Source organism: Myxocyprinus asiaticus, chromosome 40 (genome assembly GCF_019703515.2).
Source record: "Myxocyprinus asiaticus isolate MX2 ecotype Aquarium Trade chromosome 40, UBuf_Myxa_2, whole genome shotgun sequence".
Taxonomy (NCBI): domain Eukaryota; kingdom Metazoa; phylum Chordata; class Actinopteri; order Cypriniformes; family Catostomidae; genus Myxocyprinus; species Myxocyprinus asiaticus.
In genome coordinates, this window is record NC_059383.1 from 17,651,185 (window position 1) to 17,658,059 (window position 6,875).

The window sequence follows — 6,875 nt, forward strand, 5'->3', positions numbered from 1 at the left end:
AGCAACAGACTATGTTTGGATCTCCTAATCAAAATGCATGATCAGTTTAAGTCTACTGATATCATACTGTAAAGACCTATTACATAGTGCATTTTAATGTGTAAAATAGGTATTTTACATGTGTAATCTTGAACCAAATAAGTAATTAACCAAATCAAAATTAAGTAAATTAGCTACCAAACACAAAAAATGAACTGTAGGCTACTACAGGACGACAACTAATTTTTATGTCTGAAAGATGAACTGCCAATAACGCCTGACATAGACAATAGGCTAAATATTAATCTTCAGTTTGAAACATACCGGAAGATTTGGATTGTATTTTCCCCCAGATTCAAGTGGGTCCATGGACTTATGTAGCCTGCTGTCGCTCCAGTGTGTTCCGTTCAATGTGTCATGCAGCCAGCAGATTGAACTCAGTGCAGCGAAACTCGCTGACGTGCAAACAGGTGTCTGCTGCTGGAGAAACTACAAGAAATTACTCTTCATATTCATATCCTGTTTTGACATGGTCCTCTAGCTGTTGATTCGATTTTTTATGTGGATTTTGTATCTGAAAACATATTTAATGAAAGACCGTATACTTCCCATGTGCACAGTTTCGAGCTGCATGCTGGTGAATCGGGTTTCTCAAGCATCCTGTGCGCAGTACTTCCTGTCCACAGGTGAGGCTTTTAGGATTTTTCCAAATAACAGAACAATTTATTGACATGATTGAAGAAATAAAAAGTGATTAAAAAACGTTTTTCTTGAAGTCATGAAAATTACCACCATGTCAATTCCACCACATCTCCAGTTCTGTAAATTGTTTTAATAGAATTCGGTGGTTGTTGGATGAGAAATTATTTTACATTTTTGAAAATAAAATTGCCAACTCCTTTGTCTTGTTAAGGCTAATTACATAGCTAACATTTTATGTATCCCAAATACACTCAATTAAATCTAATATTTACACACTTATTTGACACCCAATAAAAATATTCTGCTCAGTCATATTTACTTTCTTTGCTTTTTTCAAACATCATTTGTCTCATTTTTCATCTCAAGCATGCTTTCCACTGACACTTTGGTCAAATTGGTGACCACTAAATACAAACTAAAAAAACTTTATTAGGGGCAAAATTGTTTGGTGTGATGGAAATAACAGTTGTATTAAAAATCATTTTCACACAATACATATTAAAATGATTTAAGCCTATGTTTAGGCTAAAACCATTTTGCCTATATGGCAAAAACAAGGCTACAAGGTTTAAACCATAAAATCTATAAATAAAAGGCATTTGATAAAGTACCAATAGCCTAATATATGATGAAGGCATGGCAAAAGGTTTCTAGGTCAGTTTTAATGTGAACTACATTTGACAAAAAATAAAATAAATAAATAAATAAAATAAAATCCATGCCGGAACATGAAATTGAAGTTGAAGAAACACCCATATAACGTACTGTATAGATACAGCTTATGGATTGTCTTATAGATAAGTATGAAAAGTTAGATCACCACACCTGTTGTTTTATGATGATGGTGATGATTGATAGACTAAGTAAGCCTTTCTTTGCTAAAGAGACACAAGAGAGCAGCAAAAACATCCCTTAAGATCCATTAAATAACGTTATAATTAAAATACATTAATTATTCAAATCTTTCTGCCATATCACTCTTGAGGCAGCCACTTGTCTTGTATGGAGGGTATAAACAAGGCTTTCCTTTAGAGACAGTTGATTACGCAGGTCTAGTGCTGTCAAGAGAATGGACAGGTAATTTACCTTGATGATTTAGTATGTGAAAGTTGATGGACCTGTACCTCTGAAATTGTGAATACTTGAGTGATCCTCATTACTTTAATACTGATTTATTTTATTTGCTTCTTTATTTTTGAATTTGTAATTTAATTTTTTCCTGCTCAACCTCACTACTCTCCTCATTCCTGTTAGCAATAGCAGTGGCAGATTTTACATTGGACATCAAGGGGGCAAAATTGTTTCATGAACAAAAGTGACAAAAAACACAAAATGTATCAATTCATATTACTATATAATTACAAAAGTAACAAAGAATGTCCTTAAAAAAAAAAAAAAAAAAGTATTAATTAATTTTAATAGGGGAGATTAGCACCAGTTGATTACATTTTTGTAACTTTTTTCAACTGTTGGGTAAGTAAACACCACAGTGTGAATAAAACCACACTGGCTTATAATGAAGGCAGATTTTACTGTATTTTGCACTTTGTTTTAAGGCCAAGGGAATTCTTAAAATATATCAGGTTGTCACATGTTTTTGAAATGTTATAATTTTATACAATTAAATTAATTGTTGGCCAAAACAATGCTTTAATATTTTTGTACTTCACCTTTTGCTGTTTAAATTATATATATATATATATATATATATATATATATATATATATATATATATATATATATATATATATATATATATATATATTTCTTTTTTTTTTTTTTTTTTTTTTTGCTGAAAAGTCTATAAGGCAGATTCCTTTTTAAGAACTTATTCTGGCCACTGTTGGGGCATATGGTCACAGAAGGACAATGTGTTTTCAATGGATAGCTTTATTTTTAGACTTCAAGGTAAAATTGAAGGAAAATCAAAATTTTCTAAATGCATAAACAACAAAGGAGTATGATTTTCCAGCCTAACACAAGGAACAAACAATCTGCCAAATACTGTATCAGTATTAGTCTAAAGTTAATTTGTGCAAAAATACCATATACTTTGATTGGATCCGCGGCCTCTGATATCAACATCAAAATACATGGGAAATGTTTTCTCTTTCCTTTTTAAACTTAAAATCCAACTTATTTTGCCATCCAAACTATGCATGATTACATGGTTAGTTGCGTTTTATTATTTGCATCAGCATTGTTTGTTCCCTGCTCTTGACAACCCCTATAGAACAGACCTATGCCCAGGGTTAGTGAGTAATGGAATACATGTTACAGTATTACGTATTTAAAATACAAAATATAAGTAACTGTATTCCACTACAGTTACAATTTAAATAATTGATAATTAGAATACAGTTACATTCAAAAAGTATTTAGATTACTGAAGAGATTACTTTGCATTTTATTGTCATTTGTTTCATTTAATATTTAGTCCTTTCAGATGGAAAATATTTATACATATAAATGATGCGATCCAAAGTGCATTTGAACAGCGGTGAAACACTTTCTTATGATGTGTTACATTCATACGAGCAGACAGAGAAGTAAGTTTGAAGTAAGTTTAGAGCAGAAGAAATAGAAATAAAGCTTGTGTAAATTGTCAGCTTTACGCTAATCTAAAATGCTATTTCTAGACATTTTACCTGCACATGTTACCAGGCACAATCATATTTTTTATGATCATCATTTCTTTTTTCTAGTAAGACCTATGATATTAGGGCAAAAATCATATCCTTGAAAATAATTTTTGTATTGTTTTCCTGTAAAAATATCTAAAAATCCTTAAAACAAGATCTTGTTTCAGAAACAACACTGCATATTTAGGTTTTTCAGAGAATGTATTTTTAACATGTGTATTTTGTCTCACTGTACTGGCAGAGTTTTTATAGTCAAAACAAGTGAAAAAATCTACCAGTGCTGAAGAAGTAATCCAGAGTATTTAGAATACATTACTGACCTTGAGTAATCTAACGGAATATGTTAAAAATTACATTTTACAACATGTATTCTGTAATCTGTAGTGGAATACATTTCAAAAGTAACCCTCCAAACCCTGCCTATGCCCCATTTTTCGGTTGCAACCCACCAGTAGAAAACAAATGGGCTTTAGCATATCAATGATTTTTTTAACTATTTACAAATTTATGAGAGAACTGAACATCACTATAAGTAAAATGTATCTTTCTTTCCTGTACATTCTAATTGCATTAATGATTGTGTAAAAACTCTGTTAACTAGCTGAAGAATGTGCAAAAGTTGCTGTGGTGTGCACAAAGCTGTGGCCACTGGTTGTTAAATGCCTGTTAATACTTTATTTTTGTATGTGTTTATGTAGATGAACTCAAAGGGATGCTCCATGGAGTCACATACACAGAGGCTTATATCCCCAAGGAAGCCATGTTTTCACAAATACAACACACTTGATAAACAGACGGATCATAAATTATTCAAAAATGTCATAATGAGAAGATCAGGAGAAGTTTTAGACAGACTTGATTCAACTATGCCCAGGTTACCCAAGGTCAAGAGACAAATGGCTTATGCCTGTGCTGCTGTAAAAGAAAAACAAGCTCTCCCTCCTTCCCCCACACTCAAACTTTACTAATGGCCCACCACTCTTTCTCAGGTACAGCCACCTTGAGAAACTTGCCATGAAATAACAATTAAAACCATTTACAGATTCGTGAGAGTAGTAAAAGACATTTAAAAATAAAATTACAGATTTGAACATTTGAAATAAATCAGCATAACAGTCACTGCTGTTGTTTCTTTATATAAAAGTTAAAGATCCACTGGCGTGATCCCACCTTCAAAAAAAAATAAAAATAAAAAAAAATAAAAAAAGCATTCAGACATCATCCAGTGAGGTAATTGTGAAATTTGATTAAATTACTAGGTCGGTTTTCGTGTTGACAACATTAGTTAAATATAGCTGCAAGCAGTGATGACGGGCCCAAGCACAACTGGTCCATTTCCACCAGGTGGCTTTCGGAAAACAGTGCAAGGTGGACACATGCATTTGTCATTTGACATTATTCTAAACAATTTTGAAGCAATTTGGGTAAATAAAAGAGGACTATTTTAAAGTCTGTTGTAAGAGCCACACTTCCTGCTGCCAGGTGGCGGCGCTATAATAAATCTGTAAACTAAAAACACAAATGAGGACTCAATAATTAGGCCTGTTGCCATTATTACATTGTCTGATATTTAATCTGGTATATGGCCATATACGAACAAATATAATTAGAGTTCATATATTTGAAAATGTATGTACTCCACAAGTGTTTAAAAAACATGTTACACACTATATATGTCATATTCTGTATATTGCATATATCTATATAATTTAAATTTTTATATCAGTAAAAACATTTATGAACATTTACTTTCAGCTACAAGTGTTCAGCATATATTGCCATTTTCAGATTCATAGCCTACTGTATTAATAGCACTTCAAATTCTAATCACCTTTTATTACACAACTAATGGGGATTTTAAGTGAATGTTAGGGATTCTTTGTATGTATGTCTCATTTGCAGCACGCAGGGTGAAGATTAAACACGAGCTGTGATGTATGTGTGCTGTCTGCGGTCCCGCGAAAGTTTAGAAGGATTTTGATAGTGAACGCACAACGTGGAGGTGACACTTACACTGTTAATATGGGGATCAAACAATAGCTGCTGTGCATCTGGATATGTTGCGACTGCTTCAGGCTTTTCAAGCATTTGTTTTGCCACTGTCAAACATGAAGGAAAGCAATGGGATTCCCTCAGATGTAATTGTATTTTTTGCTGAAAATTTGCAGGAATTATAAAAAATGGCATTTCCGCAAATAATTCGGAGATTGGTTGAATTTGCAGGATTGCAAAATCGGTTGTGTCTAGAAGGGATCCCTCTTTCGTCAGCTTCTTGCACATGCGCAGTCTGTTATGTATGTCTAAGTATGGGTAACTGTGTTCATCAGGTAACTGAGTTAATCAAAAGAATGACAGATAAGTTAAAAAGTCATTCTTGATGATCAATTCAAGTTCTAAAATACACTGGCGGCCAAAAGTTTGGAATAATATACAGATTTTGCTCTTATGGAAAGAAATTGGTACTTTTATTCACCAAAGTGCCATTCAACTGATCACAATGTATAGTCAGGACATTTTTTTTTTTTCAGAACTTTTTAAACTACTTCAAAAGACATCAAAAAATCCTCCACATGCAGCAATGAGAGCTTTGCAGATCCTTGGTATTCTAGCTGTCAGTTTGTCCAGATACTCAGGTAAATAAACCCCACGCTTCCTGTAGCAATTTCCATAGATGTGGCTGTCTTGTCGGGCACTTCTCACGCATCTTACAGTCTAGCTCAGGGGTCGGGAACCTTTTTTCACTGAGGAGCCAATTTTTTTACGTTTTGGTTGATGCATTTTTTTTTTTTTCGAAAGAGCCATAGCACTAACTAATAATTTACTATTTTCAAGTTTTTCAATAAAATAAAATGTTTATTATGCCCTTCGACTACTCAAAAACACAAAAAGAAAACAAATATGCAAAAATTAATAGGTAGCATGCTGTAATATGGAATTGAGTACACGTGTTTGTGCGGGTCTCCATAAAATTACTTAATTTTACAATTGTTCATGAGAAATTTAACTTCCCTTTTGGGCTGGGCGATATGTAATTTTTTTTTTTTTTAAGATAATCGCCTTAAAAAATATCGCGATATCTGATTATATCGTCAACCCCCCTGCCGAGGGTCAGTGAATATTTTGCTTTATTGATTTTGCTTTAAAAATGTAATTCATTTATTTAAACACGATAAACTTAAAAAAAAAAATACATTTTTTAATTCAAATTGCACATTAAACAAATTGAAAAATCTATTAAAATAACGAAGTAATCAAAAAATCTTACATATAACCACCTCCCAGAATTCAAACATTTACCGTCTCCAAAGGCCCCATTTGCCATCATGCAAGAATCAAAACAGGTGAAAAATTACCAATAGCCTACAAATTAAGAACTAAAGACAATTATAAATGTAAAGATAATAATAATCATAATCATAATAAATAAGCCTAATAAATTCCCATGTGTTCCCAAAAAAATGCTGCCAAATGTGTGTTCTTATCGAATGTGTTTGTATTGCGTTTTGGTAATAAAGTTTATGCTGCCTAAAGAAAAGAAAATAGAACTCAATT